General features: G+C 41.4%; 1 protein-coding gene across 3 annotated transcripts in view; it reads left to right on the forward strand.

Moving 5' to 3' along the window:
- The first annotated feature begins 7,308 nt into the window (after positions 1-7,308).
- The window catches only part of LOC126356197 (fas-binding factor 1), a 111,426-nt gene continuing 98,791 nt past the window's right edge, over positions 7,309-19,943 (forward strand). For 2 of the 3 annotated variants that reach the window (XM_050006983.1, XM_050006984.1), the window contains exon 1: positions 7,309-7,586. The gene's annotated coding sequence lies outside the window, so the exon portion shown is untranslated. The remainder of the gene's footprint in view (positions 7,587-19,943) is intronic. The other variant, XM_050006985.1, reaches the window with a different exon arrangement.

Here is a 19,943-nt window from a genome sequence, read left to right on the forward strand (position 1 = left end):
CCTTGTCATCAAAAGTTTACGGTTCCAAGTCGAAAGCTGCTTCCTTCTGGCTGCTAATAGAGTAGTTATGTATAATCAACTGCCTTAATACGTCCCCAGCTTACACCTCGCTGTTACAAACGAACGTTAACCACGACACAGACACAAATTTGAATACAGTGAAGAGCGAGAAAAAGAAATTGGCATCAGGGAAGTCTAAACATGGCTCACTCGCTTGGCAGTCCAACACAACAACCACTTGAGCATGACGCCATTGCTGTTTATGGCTCCTCTATATTGCACTTCTTGTTCTTAGACCATTCACTGTTTCTATTTTGCTTTTTTTCACAGTCTAGTACACCTTCTTCCTGTTTGCATGCTTCACTTCTGTTCAGTTTTTTATGGGTTGTCCATTGGGCTTTCTTAGCACTAAATCTGATGGGGGTATGATGGGAAGTCTCCCTTGTTAGAAATAATGGCTTACACTTATCTGACACCCACTAAAGATGCCTCGGAATTAAGAAAAAATGCGTGTGGATGCACAAGGTAAATAAAAGAACACAATGCGGATCATGCAATAGGCTGTTTTCTTTAGAGCCACTGTAATTTACATACAGTTGCTGCGAAAATGATCAATACAAGAAACTTGTTACAAAACCCAGCCTGGCATTTGCCATTGGTCTCTATTTTGAAGAGTACATCTCAGCTTCCATAAAGCCATTGAACACATAAAGTTCAACAATATTTGTCAATCCAATAACCTTGTACCTAACTACATCAATGTGAAGATTAAAAGGAGTTCGTCTAGCGCTCAAAACGCAAAGCCAGCAGCAGAAAAAATATGGCTAAAATATGAAATCAATTCTCTGTATGCAAAAAACTGACTTTATCTTAAAAGTTATATAAAATTACGTACAGTTTGCAAATAAAGTTAACAATACTGCTGTTTTCTCTTTCTGTCAACAAGGTTGAAATTTACACAGACACTACCATGAAAGAAATTGAAGAAAAACGTAAGAAAAAGATAGTGCAGCTCTGAGACAACAACATGAATCATGAACAGCATAAGCACACACACCAATTTTAGCAAGACTGATGACAAAATGGGAGGAGAAATGTGGAAACAGCAATTTGAACACAGGTCTAACAAGAGAATTGATAAAAAAACAAGTATATAAAATTATAACAAACATGAAGAAACAGAACGACAAAAACAATATAAACACAGAATCCATAACACTCAATAAATTCAGAAAGAAACTCCAAAATTAAAATGTCATTATTTGCAATGCAGACAAAGGAAATACAGTTGTCCTTATGAACAAACAACAATATAATGACGAAACACAAGAATTTATTTAAAAGAAATATACTAAAAAATTCAGATCAGATCCAACAAACAGATTTCAGGCTAAACTAAAAAAATCTTTAAAAATATAGACTAGATGATAGAGCAAAAGGAATATTAATACTGAGTAATCCCACTACACCTATCCTCCAATGCCAACCAAAGATCCATAAACCAAATATCCCTTTACATCCGGTTGTAAACTTCAAGAAAGCTCCCACCTACAAACTTACTGGGCATGTGTTGGAATTATTATCTGAAACTATAAGACAGAAGAAGATAGAACTTTAAGAAACACCTCACAGTTAATGAAACTTGTAAAAGATATAAAAATGTCAGACACAGGTTCCCTTCTCTCTTCTGACATAGAGAACATGTATTCTAACATATCTGTAGCAGAAACAATAAGCAGCATATAAAAAAACCTGAAGGGTACTAGCTGACTACTAGATGTACATATCACGGACATACACAAGTTACTGGAACTGATAACTCAACAGAACTACTTTCAGTTTAATAGTTAGTACTATTTATGAGAAGATGGCCTGCCAATGAGATCCCTAGTGTCATGTGTCCTAGCAAACTATGTAGAAAATCCGACTTTTAGAAACATTATCCAAAAGTATTACGAAATACTTTATTGTATCATATACATGGATGGTATCCTTTGTTTAACTGATGAACTTCCACGAAAAATTGATTAGTTACAAACAGATATAAACACAACACAGAAAAAGATAATGTTCAAAATTGAAAAAGAACATGACACCCAAATAGTCTTCTTTGGTATAACCATAAACAAAGAAAACAATCAAAATAGCTTCTAAACTTACTGTAAACCTGTAACAACAGACACTATCAAACATCAGACTTCAAATCAGCCACACTCACAGAAGCAATCAGCGCTCAGATACATGCTCTGTACAAACAAAGTTAAACAAAAATATTAAACAACAAATACTCAGAACAACAAAACACCACACAGACAAGCACACAACAGAACAAGAATGACAGGAAGAATACATGAAAACAATAAAGAAGATTCAAGATGGTACACAGTGACCTACCAATAGAAACTCACACATACAATAACGAATATTTTCAAAAGATGAGGCATAAACATAGCATTCAATACAGGCAGTTCATTCCAGAAGTACATTCCAAGAACAGTGAAGGATACAAACATCTACCAGAAACCAAGAATATCCTAACTAGAAGCCACACAAAACCAGTAGAACATTCGACAAATGGGACAAAGAACATATCAGAGCATGGAAGTATGAGACAAGCCTCTCAAATCTTGCAGAAAATTTAAGAGAAAATAATCATGAACCTACTACAAGAGGGAAAGACATGGAAATAATAAGAATAAATAATAAAAGACATATCTGAACCTTACAAGAAAATTACTACATATTCAAAAGATAAGCTAAATGGAATATACCACTAGATGACCAAGTAAATATGGCTAACTGCACACTATTTAAACTGATTGAATGTGTAATATAATATAATACAATATAATGCCAATGGCTGAACACAAAATCATAGAATTTATCTCCTGATAATATAAATTCATGAGAAAATAAATAAAAAAGAATAAATAATTAAACATAAAAAATTAAAGTCCACACAAACACACACACACAGAGAGAGAGAGAGAGAGAGAGAGAGAGAAATTTCATAAGCTCACACATAGTCACAAAAAAAGTGGAAGCAAAACCTGAAAGAGTTGACAATACTTACAGGAACAAATAACACTATTCACACAAAAATGGTACTTAAATTGCTTTACACCGAAAACAGTGACAAAAAGGAAAAGCGCAAGCTTTCAACCGTTTTGCCACCAAAGAGAAAGCTATTTGGTGTAGAAATAATGAATTTGACGCTAATCTCTAAGTACTTTTTCATTTTATTATTAAAATCTTGACGAACTGTTTTGAATTTAAAATCTATAAGTGCAAATGATAACCTGTATGTGTTAATGAAAATCGTGTGATATTTCATGACATCGACTGAAGATGCATTGTAATTAAGGCGAACGTGTCTGGTGCACAAGATAAATGAAAAAGGCTTATTGTGCAGCACGCAAAGGGCGTTTTTCTTTTGATCCACTGTAATTTATACTTACAATTGTATCAAAATACATATGGAATCCTCTATCGTACACAGACAATTTAAATAACACAACAAACTGCTATATTATAAACTGTAGAGTTCAGAGCTGTTTTCATCTACATAAATATGGCTTGCTACAAATTAAAATAATGAAGTTCAAATATTTTATATCAGCATTATTCGCTGTCAGCGAATATATTACAACAAAAACTGCTCTTACTACATTTAAAATTGGATTCAGACACACAGCACATTAGGAAAGAGAAGGTGCACATTTAACATAAGCAGCAATGGGTCTGAATGGAATGAAAAGCACAAAGGCAAGCATTGTCGACAGCCTCCACAGTCTCATGTGATGAGACGATAAAACACTTCCTCCTTTCCAGATAACAGTCATTACAGCTTCATGAAGATTCAGAGCAAGTTTAATATTAGGTGCCTCCTCTGCTGTAATTACGACATTTTTTATAATGTATAGTCTATAACATGTAGCACTGTATAAATATATCCATTCTATTATGCAATTTTATTTAAAGGCTTCAATAGTAATTTCATTAATAATAATAATGTAAGAGCTTCACCCAAATTTAAACGAAGGTAATTCACGCCACCCAAAAGACGACATCAATTAATATATTTTCATTATTAATGAAAGTAAATGTATATGAGAGTATGCAGGAGGCAATGGGCAGGTACATGTCGAACGACCAGTTTAAAAGGCCTGAGTTATCTCGAGCAGCAAGGCGCACTGGTTGACGTGGGTGGACGTAGATGGGAGTGACAGCTGCGCAGGAAAATGATAGGTTTCTAGTACCTTCTAGAACAATTTCAGCATAGTCATACCATTCCGGTATCAGAAAGCGCACGGGATTGTGAGTGCTGAGAGAACCCCCCCCCCCCCCACTGCAGAACACCGATGCTGGCATTGCGAGATATCGGCGTCGAGACTGTAGGTGCAAAACAATACTGTAATAGCAATCCCTTAAAGTTGTAACAGTTTATTGGAGGACACTGCACCTCTGAATTATATTTTACTTATCACGATAGGTCCATATCCTTATTTGCTGCCACACCCTTTTTCATTACAATATTACTTGGTTGATTTTTTGCTTTCCAAGACTACTTACTGTGAGTAGCATCGAGAGTGGAAGAGCAGGGCTATTTTTAGCGCCGAAAATCTTCATGAAATATAAAGGTGAAGGTGCTTATGACACGTAACAAACGTTAGGTGGACATTGGCCCTCTGAGCGCCCGATTTAATACAATCCATGTGGCACCAAATCTCTCACGTGACTAACCACTGGCACTGATACATTAATAATAGTATGTAACTAATATTATATCATCTTCCAGAATTTGCTTTAGTCTTAATGGTAGTCACGTGGAATAAATCTCGGTGTAATAAACTGCTCCTCTGACACAGCTAACTTCCAGCTTCAGAAGAACTGCAATGAAAACTTGGGAAACAACCTCTATGTACAGGATAGTGCTGCACTTTTCTCAGATGCGCTACACAGAGTAAGCGGCACATGGCGTGGTACCCAGTGCGGTGTCATGTTTGTTTCTTCCAAACATAACTAATAACGTTACAAACAACTGTATTTTTCTCCTTCATTAGGGTTGACTTTATAACTAAAAATATTATCTAATGAAAGTTGATTTATCAACTTACACCGATAAATCAAAACATTATGACTTCCGTCCACCATGACACTGAATGCGATATGGTGCCACTGTGGGCGCATGATAACGGTAGCAAAAGTGTGTAAGTGAAACAGAAACGAAAGGGAAATCACCCTAGCGAAGATATGAGCTGTAAATGGGGAAATCCATTGAGATAAGCGACAAAGGGCAGATTATTATTCCGCAGAGCCTGTGAAGAGTATCTCGAAAATGGAGAAGCTGGTCGAATGTTCACATGCCACTGTAGTAAGCATCTATGGAAAGAGGTAGGACTGAAACTACCTAAATCGTTGGATGTCCACGACTCTTCACAAAACGTGGGGTGCAGAGTTTTTACTGCTTTGTACAGTAGGACAGTTGGTAATCTGTGGCATCTCTGCCGAACGAGCTCACTGCTAGTACACACACAAGTGTTTCGCAGCACACCGTTCATCGAACATTGTTGAACATGAAGCTCCGCAGCAGACCACCCCTACTTGTTCATATCTTGATCCAAGGAGTTGTCAGTTAGAGATTGCAATTGACACGGGATCATCAGAATTCGGCCGCCGATCAATACAGACCTGTCGGTTCTTTAGATGAATTACGTTTTTGCCTCGCCATGTTGATGGTCGTCTCCACAGACGCCGTCGGTGAGGTGAATGGCGGTTCAAAACGTGTAGCGCCCCACAGACACAGCAGTGGTGGGAGCAGTATTACGCTATTGGAGACATTCTCCTGTTCTTGCATGGAACCTATGGTAGTAATCGAAGACACGTTGACAGCAGCGAATGACCTGCATCACTTCATGCTTAATGCCTTCCCCAACGGCGATGTCTTCTTTCAGTAGTATAACTGTACGTTTTCAGATCCAGAACCATGCTACAATGGTTTGAGAAGCATTATAGTGAACTCATGTTGATCCTATTAGACATATCTGAGTCCCTATTGCCGCCATCATTACGTATGCAAATCAGCGGCCCATTACTTACGCGAATTACATTACCTGTGTGTAGACATCTAATACCATATGCCTCCACAAGCCTACCAACAAACTGTCGGCTCCCTGATACGTAGCTTATAGAATGCTTGTGCGACCTATTCTTGAGTACTGCTCGAGCGTTTGGGATCCCTATTAGCTCGGATTGAGGCAATTCAGAGGCGGGCTGCTAGATTTGTTACTGGTAGGTTTGATCATCACGCGAGCGTTACGGAAATGCTTCAGGAACTCGGGTGGGAGTCTCTAAAGGAAAGAAGGCATCCTTTTCGTGAATCGCTACTGAGGAAATTTAGAGAACCAGCCTTTGAGGCTGACTGCAGTACAGTTTTACTGCCGCCATTTTAAATTTCGCAGAAAGACCACAAAGATAAGATAAGAGAGAGTAGGGCTCGTACAGAGGCATATAGGCAGTCATTTTTCCCTCGTTCTGTTTGGGAGTGGAACAGGGAGAGAAGATGCTAGTTGTGGTACGAGGTACCCTCCGCCATGCACCGTATGGTGGATTGCGGAGTATGTATGTAGATCAGTTATGTATTTCGTTTCAGAGACGAACAAAGAAGCTATTAAGCTGATGGTTATGACGTTTCGGCTCGTCAGTGTTTGATCTTATTTATATAGGGTTTGGGCCTCAGCTCTGTTCTGCTGTTGTAAAACATAAATAATTTTTCACTTTCAGATATCTGACCTTGCTTTTGGTAGAACACTCAACGGAAAAAAATATACAAAACGTCACGGAGCATTTGCAATTTGCTACGAAAACAAAGCACACCAATGAAATAAAGGTTAAGAAGACACAGAAGCACACAAACCGCTACTATAACAAGAGTGAACGCGGTGAAAATTAGCTAACTTCCGAGGTTAGCTGACTATGATGCCGTCAAAACTTCCCGAAAAACCTCGATGTGACAAGACATGACGGTCCGTTGGCACCCTGTGTGAAAGCAGCCATTTGAAACGCGTTGTGGAGTATTTTCGCGAGACAATGCGTACGTGACTTGGCGTGACGGCCAGTGTAAATCTGGATTGAAACGTGCGAGAACCATTTCTCTCCAGTCTCTAAAAATATAAAGGTAAACAACGCAGTGAACCGGTATAGCCATTTTATGATGCTTTATTATTTCAAATAACGTGATTATTTTAAGCACGATTTTGGCAAAGATCGTAGAAACAAAGACAATTTAGATATCAACGGGCACCTGTTGTAATGAAGTGTTATATCTGTGATACAAATTAGCTTAGGTGTAAACAATAATATTTGAATTTTGAAAGGTGTCAGGAAAATGTAGGGCTATAAAGTGATATATAGGACGACTAAACGTCTGTCAGTATGCTTCCGTTTGCTGTTAACCTCTAATTCTGAATAAATTGAAATGTAGGGGCATCGCTAACTGATATGGATGTTATTAAAATACGTAACTACATGCCAAATCAAATATTTGAGCTTACCATTCACTAACTCAACCTGATTGCAGGAGGCAGGTAATGCTCAATTTACTGCACAAGTAATTTCACAATTTTTGTAGCTATTCAAATGAATATTTTGAAGTGCGTTAGTAGTAATACCTAAGCAGAAGTTTCTTATTTAGAGATTTCTTAGCCGATGTCGAAATCGGACAGGTTTCTGTGTTTGACGTTCGGATAAATATATGTATTGTATTTACAAGTGTGCAGTAGCACAGAGCAGTGTTTGCTGCCACCTCTCCCGTAACTGAATTTGAGGTGATTTGATCATCATAGTTTAATGCGTGTTTGGCAACTGAAGAATTCTCACATGTCACTGTTTACATTTTTTTTAAATTTCTTCATTGATTTTTAGATGGAGTTTACACTTTCTTTTCATAACAGCTTTTCCTGTTTGTGTATAAGGAAGATAGGTCTTCCCTGCCTGGCAGATCATTGTTCATTGTACTTCTTTGTAGTCTCTTTAAATCTCCTTCACAGAGCAGGCCTGATTTTTCATTCTGATGTTCAGACTCTCCTACACTTGGCCTGAAACTGTCGTTAGTCAGGCAAGTCTTGTTCTTCCCGTGGTTAATAACTTGTTGCTGCCAGTTGTATGTAATCTTACGTATGTCGACCCATGAAACATAGTAAATGTGAAGCAGGCTGTTACACAGTCAAACTCATGTAATATGGATATGTGCCAAAAATGCAACCAGATAACTAAAACAGTTATTAATCCAAGGAGTGAGAGAGATACTTGTCCTTCATTAGACATACTCCTATTAGAAGTAATGTTCCCTTGCCCAGCAATATGTGAACCAACTCATCCATCTTGTTACAAGAACACCTACAGTATGATACAGAATCAAAACTGTTTTGCAACTTATTATTTTCCATGCATCTAAATCTCTGCTAGTATTGAAAGCCACATGAAGTGTAAGAAAACACCATGGCCAAAAAGAAAGAAACATCCTCTTCCACAACATGTATGCACTATTATTGATACTTTCAAGTCACCCACTGCACACATTTGCTCCTTGTTCAGTTTATGTCTGAAAAGCTAACACACCAGGCTTCGTGAAGCCTTCAGTACTGATTCACAAACTTGATAATTTAGACCATGGGCCATACTATAGGTCAGTATGTCATTACAGCTAAATTTTTGGCTTCATGTTCATTGACTTCACCAGCTTACAATCAAATTGTCACCTTTAAAACTATACTGTGGGTTACAGTTCATATCAGCCTGTCGCCAAGGCCTTCGATCCAAAAAATAAGTTTGGTGCCAAGAAATACTGTGTGTTCTGTTTTTCTGTTTGCACACACATGACGTCACATGCCCTAAGAGCATTACATCAGAGTCAAGCTGACATCCGGTGTTGGCTGGTTCAGTTGACCTGAGATAACTGTTGCACTTTGTTGGTTGGTTGAGAACTATTTCATTTTTGCATGACTGGACTTACCAGTAGAATGATACTACATGCACAGGACCCCTGTGCTTACTGCTTCTCGATTCCAGTCACCAATTGTCTTTCCCTCCAGCTCTCCCTCACTCTTCCCACATTCCTTCTCCTATTATGTAGCCATACAGGTTGTGTGTGCCTATATGTGCAGTATTGTCAACCCTGGATACCTATCATAGTGTTTTACCTCTTCCAAATAGTAAATGTATGTAAAAACGAAAATCGTGTGCTATGTTGTGACATCCACTGAAGATGCCTTTCAATTAATGCATCTGGGTGCACGAGATAAATAAAAAAACCTTAATGTGCAGCATGCATAGGGTGTTTTTCTGTTGACTACTCTAAGCCTACGAGCCTGTGCCCTCTATGCTGAAAAATATCCACAGCACAGAGTGCCCTCTGATAAGATGTTCAGCAGACTTTTCCAGCATCTGAGGGACACAGGTACCCTAGCTCCTCGAAAGACTGACAGTGGAAGGCCTCGCACAGTGCGTATGCCTGACATGGAGGAGCATGTGCTATGTTTCTAGTTTTGGTGGAAGAAACCAGTGGGACTAGTGTGCGACGGTCAGCAGCAGCAGAAAGCGTTTCTCACTCTTTTATCTGAAGGGGGGGGGGGGGGGCTGCTACTTAACAATTGCTATACCCATATCATCTACAGTGCATTCAGGCCCTAGGGCCACAGGATCATCATGGCAGTTCTGCCAATGGCTGTTGCGGGAGTGTGCCGCAAAACCACTGTTCACATCCAAGGTTTTATTTACCAATGAGGCAGGATTCACAAAGGACACTGTTGCAAATTTCCATAACCAGCATCTATGAGCAGATTTAAATTCCCAATTAATTTAGGAAAGAGGGTACAAACACTGATTCTCAATTAAAGTATGTGCAGGCATACTTGGTGATAGATTAATAGGGCCATACGTGCTACCACAAAGGTAAACTGGGACCCATTATGTCGACTTTCTCGTTAATGTACTACGTACCTTGCTGGAGGCTGTACTGTTGCAGCAACAAATATAAATATGCCCAGAATGAGATTTTCACTCTACAGCAGTGTGTGCACTGGTATGAAACTTCCTGGCAGGAAGTTTCAATATGAATGTGGTTCATGCACAATGGTGCACCAGCACACTTTTGTCACTGTGTGCTTGAACATCTGGCGCAGACATTTAATGACCGCTGGATTGGGCAGGAGGCCCCACACCTTGGCCTGATCACTCCCTAGACCTCAATCCCCTAGACTTTTTGTTATGCGAACACTTGAAGGAATTGGTCTGCACTATGTCAATCAGTTATGGGCAGACACTACAGGGTCGCTTCTTCTGTGTGTTCCAGCAGGTACAGCAACAACTGCGTATACTGAAAAGGGTGCGTCTTACCTAATACTGGAGGGCATAGGGGTACAGAACTGACTCTCTGAATTAGGTAGAGTTGTATCTTCCTAGCACAAGATTTTAATCTGAGGAGTTATCTATCCTGTGTGCCTGCTTCTGTTTAATTTTATCTTATTCGTTTTTGAGTAAAACAATGCTCAAAAGTGCTGTAGGAATAAGTTTAAGGAAAAGTTAATTTTTTCATATTCACTACCTGTTTCATAAATCTCTTTCCAGCTTTCTTCTCATATTTTCTCTCTAAACAGTGTGATTAAATCATTATTAATATTTTTGTGATGCAATACTGCTCTATGATTTTAACCTAACTGGTTAATGAATTCTTTTGTAAAATTCATTAATGATATTACAGAAGTGTATGGTGGAAACAGCTACTTCCAGCATGTACAAAACAACAATGACATCACTACATACACATGCCAACAAACACGAACAAAAATAAAAATGACACAATACGAGGGTGGTTCGAAAAGTTCTCGGAATCACCACGAGAGGTCAGCACTAATGCAACGAATTGTTCACGTGATATTCATTGGACTGTTGCCTTTAAACACATGCCATGTCAGTGCTCTTGGAAGAGAGCTGTGACGGTGATGTAGCTCTGTTGTTCCCATGTAGTGATTTGCGAAGATGAAAAAAATTAAGATTCGAGCAGTGATTAAGTACTTCGTAAAGAAAGATATGAAAGCAAAAGATATTCATGCCAATTTCCAGAATACCCTGGGGGACTCTGGTCCTTCATATTCATCTGTTGCCAAGTGGACAAATGAATTTAAATTTGGTCAGGAGAGCTTAGATGATGATCCACGCAGTCATCGGCCAAGATGTATCACTACTCCAGAAATCATTGCAAAAGTGCACAAAATGGTCAAGGAGGATCATCAATTGAAAGTGTGTGAAATTGCCCATGCTTCCCAGATGTCATTTGAAAGGGTATATCACATTTTAACTGAAGAATCAGAAATGAAAAAATTATCTGCTAGATGGGTGCTGTGACCCTTGAAGCTCGATCAAAACCACATGAGAATGGACATATAGGAACAATGTTTGGCCCGTTTCAGGAGAAACAAACAAGATTTTTTTGTGCCGGTTTGTGACCACAGATGAAACTTGGGTGCACTACTATACCCCAGAGACAAAGCAACAGTCAAAGCAGTGGAAACATGCTGATTCTCTGCCACCAAAGAAAGCAATAACAATTCCTTTGGCGGGAAAGGTCATGGCGTCAGTGTCCTGGGTTGCGAAGGGAATTTTGTTCGTAGATTATCTCCCCATGGGGCAAACAATTACTGGGGAATACTATGCTAACCTCACGGACAAACTCCAACAAAAGATACAAGAAAACACGCCATGTGTAGCAAGGAAGTAAGTCATCTTCCATCAATATGATGTGCACCCACACACATGTGCTGTTGCCATGGCAGACTTACACGAACTAAGATATGAATTGTATCCACACCAACCTTATTCACCTGATACGGCTTCATCAGACTTCCATCTCTTCCCAAAACGGAAAATTTTTCTTGGTGGAAGAAGATTCACTTCAAATTGAGAATTGATAGCCAGAGTTGACAACTGCTTTGCAGGCCTGGAGGAAACTCATTTACAAGATAGGATCAAGGTAAAGGAACATTGTTGGACCAAGTGCACTAATCAACAAGGAGACTAAATTGAAAAATAAAAAAGTTTTTGTGATGTAAGTACTTTTTTTTATATTCCATTCCAAGAACTTTTCAAATCACTCTCATAATATCTCACTCCAAAAATAAAATTAAACTAATGGAACATATGCAGAAAATTGGGGTTTAGGGTGGGGACCAACTATAGCTTACCTGGAGCTACCAGTACCAAGAAGCCAATACCTACAACCCAGAAAAGTGGAATTGGACATTTCCCTTAACCTACATAGCTCAACCACAGCTGTCAGTGCCAAAAAACCAATACCTACAACTCCACAAAGTGGAACCTAAACCCCAACAACTCAAAAACCCAAGTACCCCATATTCAATAAATCAGTTAAAACACAACTGAGCTGCCATAAATATTCAACACACAAAACATCACAATTACTATAGACTAAAACCAAAACAAAAATTACTTACCAAAAAAAGGCCTAGTTTGGCCACCAAACACACGCACACACTGACAACACCATTATACATGTCCCTGGTCTGAGCCACCAGAACTCTCGTCAATCTCATGTTGCTACAGACATGAACCTACCACATTCTCCCTCAGGGGGCTCAGCATTCGTTTGCTGTGTACGGGTTTGGCGAACCTGGGGTCCTCGAGCTGTGGACTGGTGTGCGCCGCCAGTCTGCTGATACCGTAAGCTCCGGGCATGCTTCAGCGACCACTGTTTGGCACAACGGTGGAATGTTGTGTGTCTTAGGGACTGGGGATCTTGGCTTGGTTGCCTGGATCGCGACGACGGTACATACCTCTATAAAAAAACCTTCAATCTTAAGGTGTGCTGCGCGCCGATAAGGTGCATGGCTGTTGAGGTGGAACAGTCGCTAGCGGGCAACCTCTGGGGAACCTGCCGCACCTCAGTTGTACAAGGCTTATCCTGGCATGCGGGGCTCTGTCTGGATGGACGTAAGTTTCCCTAGCTGCTCCTGGGACGACTATGAATACCACGAATTCTTCCTCTTTTCCTCCTCCTAAATTTTCGCTGGCCAGTGGGATGGGTGGACCGCTGGTAGGCACTACCGCCCAATCCAACAAGAGGGCTAGGTTAGCCAGTCCTCCTGACTCCGGCGTCAGCAAACGTACAGCAGTTCAGAGTAACAGAGCACATACTGAAAACCAGAATGTGTTTTTAATTATAAAATGGAAAGAGGGTTCCTTTGAAAAGGTTTCGCCATTGTATATCCTAAAGGGTCTAGAAGGAATAGCTGGAACTTTAAAATCAGTGAAGTGTTTACGGAATGGGACACTGCTTGTTGAAACATCAACTGCTCAGCAAGCAGTTAACCTTCAAACAGCTAAAAGCTTGGGGGAATACACTATCGATACAGAGCTTCACAGCACCCTGAACTCCAGTAAGGGTGTTGTTACCTGTAGGGATCTTGTGGACATTCCTGTAGAAGAATTAAAGAGTGAGTGGGTTCAGGAGGGAATTGTTGATGTTCAGAACATCATGAAAAGGGTGGATGGGAACCCGGTGAAATCAGACTCCTTCATTCTTACTTTCAATACCCCCAAACTCCCAGAACACGTCAAGGCAGGATTTCTTCAACTAAACGTCCGGTCTTATGTCCCAAACCCAATGCGCTGTTTTAAGTGCCAGCGTTTTGGGCATACAACTCTAGGGTGTAAGGGAGAAGCGATGTGTGGCAACTGTAGTAAGGCTGCCCATGACGGAATTGACTGTTCGTCGCCTGTCAGATGTATAAACTGTTCTGAAAGCCACCCTGTTTGGAGTAGGGACTGTAGAATCTTCCTAGAGGAACGTAAAATACAAGAAATAAAAACAACTAAGCGTATCCCCTACAGTGAAACCAAAAAGGTGTTTAAATCCATGCAGCCCCCCACATTCGTTACGTCCTTTGCTTCCATTGTTCAGAAGCCGCCTTCGAAGGTCAATGCATCTACACAGACGGAGGTTGTCAGTGCACTTGCAAGGCAGCAACTGTATCAGAGCCTGTAGCCCCTCCTAGAACAGCAGAGAAAGGTACAGTAGCTCACATTGAAGAGCTCCAGGCATCTCCGACTACTGAGGCTGTTCCAAAGCCCAGCATGGTCATAAACACCCCAGCTCCGGTTCCAGCAAAGCCCTCTAAACAAAGGAAAGCACATGTGAAGCAGCACCAACAGATTAAATCGGCTGGTAAACCCTCGGATCATGTTAATGTGGTCCCGCTAGACACTTCATCAGACTCTTCTCCAGAGCTGATGGAGTCTGAGAATATGGAGCAATCATCTCGCCCCAAGACAGCCTCCACCCACTGCAGTCTCCCCACCTCGGCGGAAAGAGAGGCAGAAAATACAACGACCGTGATGGCTCCCATACTACAATGGAACCTGCAAGGATTCAGGACACATGTGGAAGAACTACGTCTATTGATTCAGGATAGACCTATGTGTGTATGTCTGCAAGAGACAAATTTCAGTGAAACATACACCCCAGAGCTACGTGGTTATGTCCTCCACAAAAAGAACGACCTGAGTGGACGGAGAGCTCGAGGAGGAGTAGGTATCTTCGTCAACACCGACTACCACTCCTCGCCTCTCCCCCTCACGACGGATTTACAGGCAGTTGCAATATTAGTACATGTGCGCCATATGCTAACAGTATGTTCGCTTTACCTGCCCCCACATGATGTGCTTGACGAAGAGGCTCTCAGTGATCTTCTTACACAGCTCCCCCACCCCTTCATCCTCTGTGGTGATTTTAATGCACACAATATGCTTTGGGGCTCTGTGAGTACTTGCCCCAGGGGTAGAGCAATTGAGAGGCTTCTTCTGTCTACCAGTGCCCATTTGCTAAATACAGGTCAAAGCATGCATTTTTGCATTGCAACTGGATCGTTCTCTGCCATTGATCTATCGCTTTGCTCTCCAGCCATTGCCCACACTGCTGCATGGGAAGTGGTTGATGACTTACATGGCAGCGATCACTTCCCCATCCAGATTCACCTGCCACATGCAGTGGAACCAGAAAGGAAACCGCCTCGATGGGTGCTCGGTAGAGCCAACTGGGCACTGTATAGTCAACTCGCCCAGTTTGAACATCGGGTCAGTGTCCAGGAATGGGTGGATCATATTACTGAAGTGATCCACTGCGCCAGTGAAGCGTCCATCCTACAGTCCACGGGACAACCGAAGCGGCAGCCTGCCCCTTGGTGGAGCGACGAATGCCGCTGTGCAATCAGGGCTAGGCGGGCAGCTCTGCATAGGTTCAAATGCCGGCCAACTGTAGAGAACCTTGCAGCTTTTCGGGTGGCGAGGGCAAAGTGTCGTCGGATTATACGAGAGAGCAAGAAGAGGTCGTGGCAGCAGTTCCTTAACACCATTAATTGTTCTACACAAAGTTCCATTGTATGGGAGACCATCAGGAGGATTTCTGGGAGAGGTGCCCTATGGCTGCTATAATGTGGAATGGTACTCTCCACACGACCCCAAAAGATATTGCCCAGTCTCTGGCGGCTCATTTTGTAGCTATTACTGCAACCGCCAGTCAGAATCCAGCTTTCCAGCCCCACAGAGTGGCTGCTGAGAGGAGCAGTTTTGACTTCCGCTCACCCAATACAGAAGAGTACAACTGACCGTTTTCCATGTGGGAACTGGATTCTGCATTGTGTGGGGCTCGTGATACATCCCCTGGTCAGGATAGAATCCACTATAGCATGCTGCGGCACCTCACAGGGAGAAATAAAGAAATCCTCCTCCAACTTTTTAATCTAGTTTGGATGTCCGGTCACTTCCCCGACTCGTGGCGTGAAGCAATTTTAATTCCTCTTTTAAAACCTGGGAAAGACCGCACGTGCCCGGGTAGTTACCGTAGTGTTGCCCTCACTAGCTGCGTGGGAAAGACCTTGGAGCGGATGGTCAACCGCCGCCTTGTCTGGATGCTAGAATCCAGACAACTCCTTAGTCGCTTTCAGTGTGGGTTCAGGAGGTATCGTTCCACCTTTGCTAACCTGGCCCTCCTGGAGGCGGCCATACAACAGGCTTTCCTGCGCCAGCATTACCTGTTGGGAATATTTTTTGACATTGGAAAGGCATACGACACTACTTGGAGGCATCTTATCATCAGGCAGCTCCACGAATGGGGTTTTCGTGGATGTCTTCCCAATTTTATTCAGTCCTTCCTGTCGCCACGTTATTTTCGGTACCGAGTCAGAGATGTACTGTCTAGTCGCTTTGAACAAGAGAACAGTGTCCCTCAAGGTAGTGTTTTAAGTGTGACGCTCTTTGCTATTGCTATTAATAGTATTAAGTCTGTTGTGAAAAGTTCTGTGCAGTGTTCCTTGTTTGTGGACGATTTCTCTGTATTTTGCTCTTCTTCCGGCCTTGCAACGACGACTCGTCAGTTGCAACTCACTCTCCGACGTTTGGATGACTGGGCACAGAGGAGTGGTTTTCAGTTTTCAACTGATAAGTCGCTGTGTGTTCTTTTTAACCGTTCTTGTTCCATTTTTGACTTGCCTGAGTTGAGGATGAGGGACACCGTTCTGAATTTTAAAGACACGGTGAAGTTTCTGGGCCTCACTTTTGATTCTAAGCTTACGTGGCTGCCACACATTAAGGAACTGAAAAAACGGTCTCTTAAGGCGCTGTCTATTGTAAAATGCCTTAGTCACCTCACATGGGGAGCAGACAGGACTTGTCTGCTCCAGTTTTACAGAGCCTTCATGCGGTCCTGGCTTTATTATGGATGCACGGTGTATGGGTCTGCAAGACCCACTTATTTGAAGCTGTTGGATATGGTGCACCATGAGGGGATTCGGCTGGCCACTGGGGCGTTCAGAACGAGCCCCATACCGAGCCTGTGTGCAGAGGCAGGTGAACCGCCACTTCACCTCCGGCGGCGTCTACTAATGGTGCACCAGGCCTATAAAACATTATCCACACCATACACGCCTGCATACGACACTGTTGCTCGGCCTCCACTGGAAAGGCTTTTTCGCAACCGGCAACGAGCAACAAGGCCCTATGGGATTCGTGCAAAGGATTGCATTTTAGCGATGGGTGTGGCCGGTTTTAATGTTTCATGTCGAGGTTGGAGCAGATACCCACCTTGGCTCCTCCAGAGGCCCAGACTGATTTTAGATTTGGCAAATTTTAAGAAAGACAGTACATCAGATTTTACTTTCAAATCTTTATTTTTTAACATTTTAGATAGGCATTACGATTTTACAGTAGTATACACTGATGGATCCCAACAAGGGGATTTTCTTGGCTGCTCAGTAGTGTTCCTCGAACGTGTCATCAGGATTCGCCTTCCCCAGGAATACACTGTTTTTTCCACAGAACTTTACGCGATCCTGAAGGCATTGGAGCAGATACAGTGTACTCAGGGCAAAAACTTTCTAATTTGCTCTGACTCAATTAGCGCATTACAGTCACTGCAGAACCTGTACCCAGCGGAGAAGTTGGAACAGCTGATTTACGACCAACTGTACATCCTCCAACGACAGGGCAAGCAAGTGTCCTTTTGCTGGGTGCCAGGGCATGTGGACATACGGGGAAATGAACAAGCTGATAGAGCTGCCAAGAACGCCTGCAGATTACCGGAGGTGACACAATGTTCTATTCCTTTGCAAGGTATTGTTTTTGTGCTGCGACGGAAGTGTATGCAATTGTGGGAGGAGGAATGGCTGGCGGTGAGGGAAAATAAGCTGCGATTGGTAAAACCCACCATCCAGCCGTGGTGTTCCTCCTGCCGGTCACCTAGGCGTGACGAAGTGACCCTTACATGTCTTCGCATAGGGCACTGTCCCCTTACGCATGCCTTCTTACTACGGCGAGAAGAACCCCCACTGTGTGATGCCTGTGGTGTACGAATCACTGTACGTCACATTTTAGTTGAGTGTGATTTATATCGTCCTATCAGGGCGGAAGTTAATATTAGTGGGGATCTGCCCTCGATTCTAGCCGATGACGAGGCGAGTGTCAAGAAAGTTTTAAGGTACTGTGATGTTTCTGGGCTTCAGCCAAAAATTTTAGGTTGGAATTTTTAGTGTGTTGCCGAGTGGCTTACCACTCCTTTTTATACTTGTAATAGGCCAGTTCCAAACATGTGCTGTGTGCTTCATTTTAACAATTTCACCTACGTTCTCTTGCTGTTATCCTCTTTATGTGCTGCATTCCACTTTGCAACTGTTGACGTGCAAACTGCCTATGTAGCTTTTCACTTTTAATTTTAGTCCTATTTTAGCACTTGCTGCATTTTAGTGACACTCGTCCGTTGTTGTTTCCGTTCGGGCACTAAAGACTACACTGTTGAGTGCCCATATCCACCATATCCATCCATCCTACCACATTCAGCAATAAGACCAAACACCTGCAGAAACTGTATGACAGACATCATATCATCACCTACCTCATAACAAAATGAGGCAGTCATGAACTTCACTGTCATATCCATACCTAACAAATAACCAATTTAAAAAAAAAAATAGATTTCTTTCCGCACTACAAACGCCAAACTAATCAGACCTAAAAAAAATACATAAAAGAAAACCTTAATAACCCAATGAAAACATATCCACAACCCATGTTACTGCACCAACTACCTAAACTCAAAACCACATTAGCATGATGACAATCAAAACTCAAATGAACCTAATACCACACGTTAAACTCAGCATGTTCACATCTGCCACCAGAGGGCACCACCAAATACAGTAACATGACGTCTACAAACACAGCCAACTCAAAAACTCCATGGTATAGTGACATCACACACAGTACCATTACATCATGGGTCAAAGCAGATGGTCGGAATCTCACACTTCTGTTGATCCAAATAAACAACTGATGAACAATTTTACATCTAAATCACTAAATGTAATTAGGTCTAGAAAAACGAAGTGTCAATTTTTGTTGCTCTAGGTGATGTCCTTCAATCCTAATCAGGTACTTTCCTGTTGTAAATAATCGAAATCTGGACATCAGCAACTCCATGTTGCTTATGTCAGTGCTAGCATATGGAAAATCAGCATTAAAACTCTAGAAACAATGATTCTCCAATGAAGCCCACATAACCTAATGGAAACGATCCCTATTTGCTTTGTAAAGCTTGACATTTCTGTTGGTGGCCTGTAAAATGACAGTGATGGCGAATTTAATTGTTTGCACAACAGTGTAAACTGCCTGTATTAGTAAGTGTGTTTACTGAGCCACTGTTGTGTCACACATTCAAAGAGTTATTCAATACAACATTCACTGACTCGTAGGGTCTGGTACTTTTGTTCTTTATGTATCGTAATTTCATCTTATTAGTCCTATTGTAGTGCAGTATTCATCAAGGGATAACTGTTTGATTTCAATGATTTCTATGTATTGTCCTTCATACTCGCTAATATTCATCTTACCCTTTCATTTTTCTGCATTAGTTGTTTATTCTTTCTATTTAAGAGGTTTCTTTGATAGAAGAACTAAATAAGTCTTATTTTAAGATTCACAGATTTGTACAAGCTGGAGTATTTTTGTTGTTCCTAACTTTTTCAACTGAAATTACATTTATTTTGCAGCACTCTCTTTTGGAACAGTTTACTCAATTAGAGACAATGCATCAATCACACCCATGTATGAATGTCCCTCTATTAAGTGATTCTCAAGGCTATGTATTACACTTTAAATTCTTCGTATGTGTGGCAATGTTGTCTATAATGGCTTCACGATTCCTGGAAGTGTTTTTGTTCTTTAATTACATCTACAATATAATGTATGTTTCACTTTATATAAGTGAAGCTTCATCAGTGGTTTGTAATTAAAGATATTTACAATTTGCTTTGTTTTTAAGGTCAAAAACAGTTCATTAACAATGTGTTAGTTTTTTACTTATGGTAATTTCTGCTTGCAAT

This window comes from Schistocerca gregaria, chromosome 3 (assembly GCF_023897955.1).
Source record: "Schistocerca gregaria isolate iqSchGreg1 chromosome 3, iqSchGreg1.2, whole genome shotgun sequence".
NCBI classification, from domain to species: domain Eukaryota; kingdom Metazoa; phylum Arthropoda; class Insecta; order Orthoptera; family Acrididae; genus Schistocerca; species Schistocerca gregaria.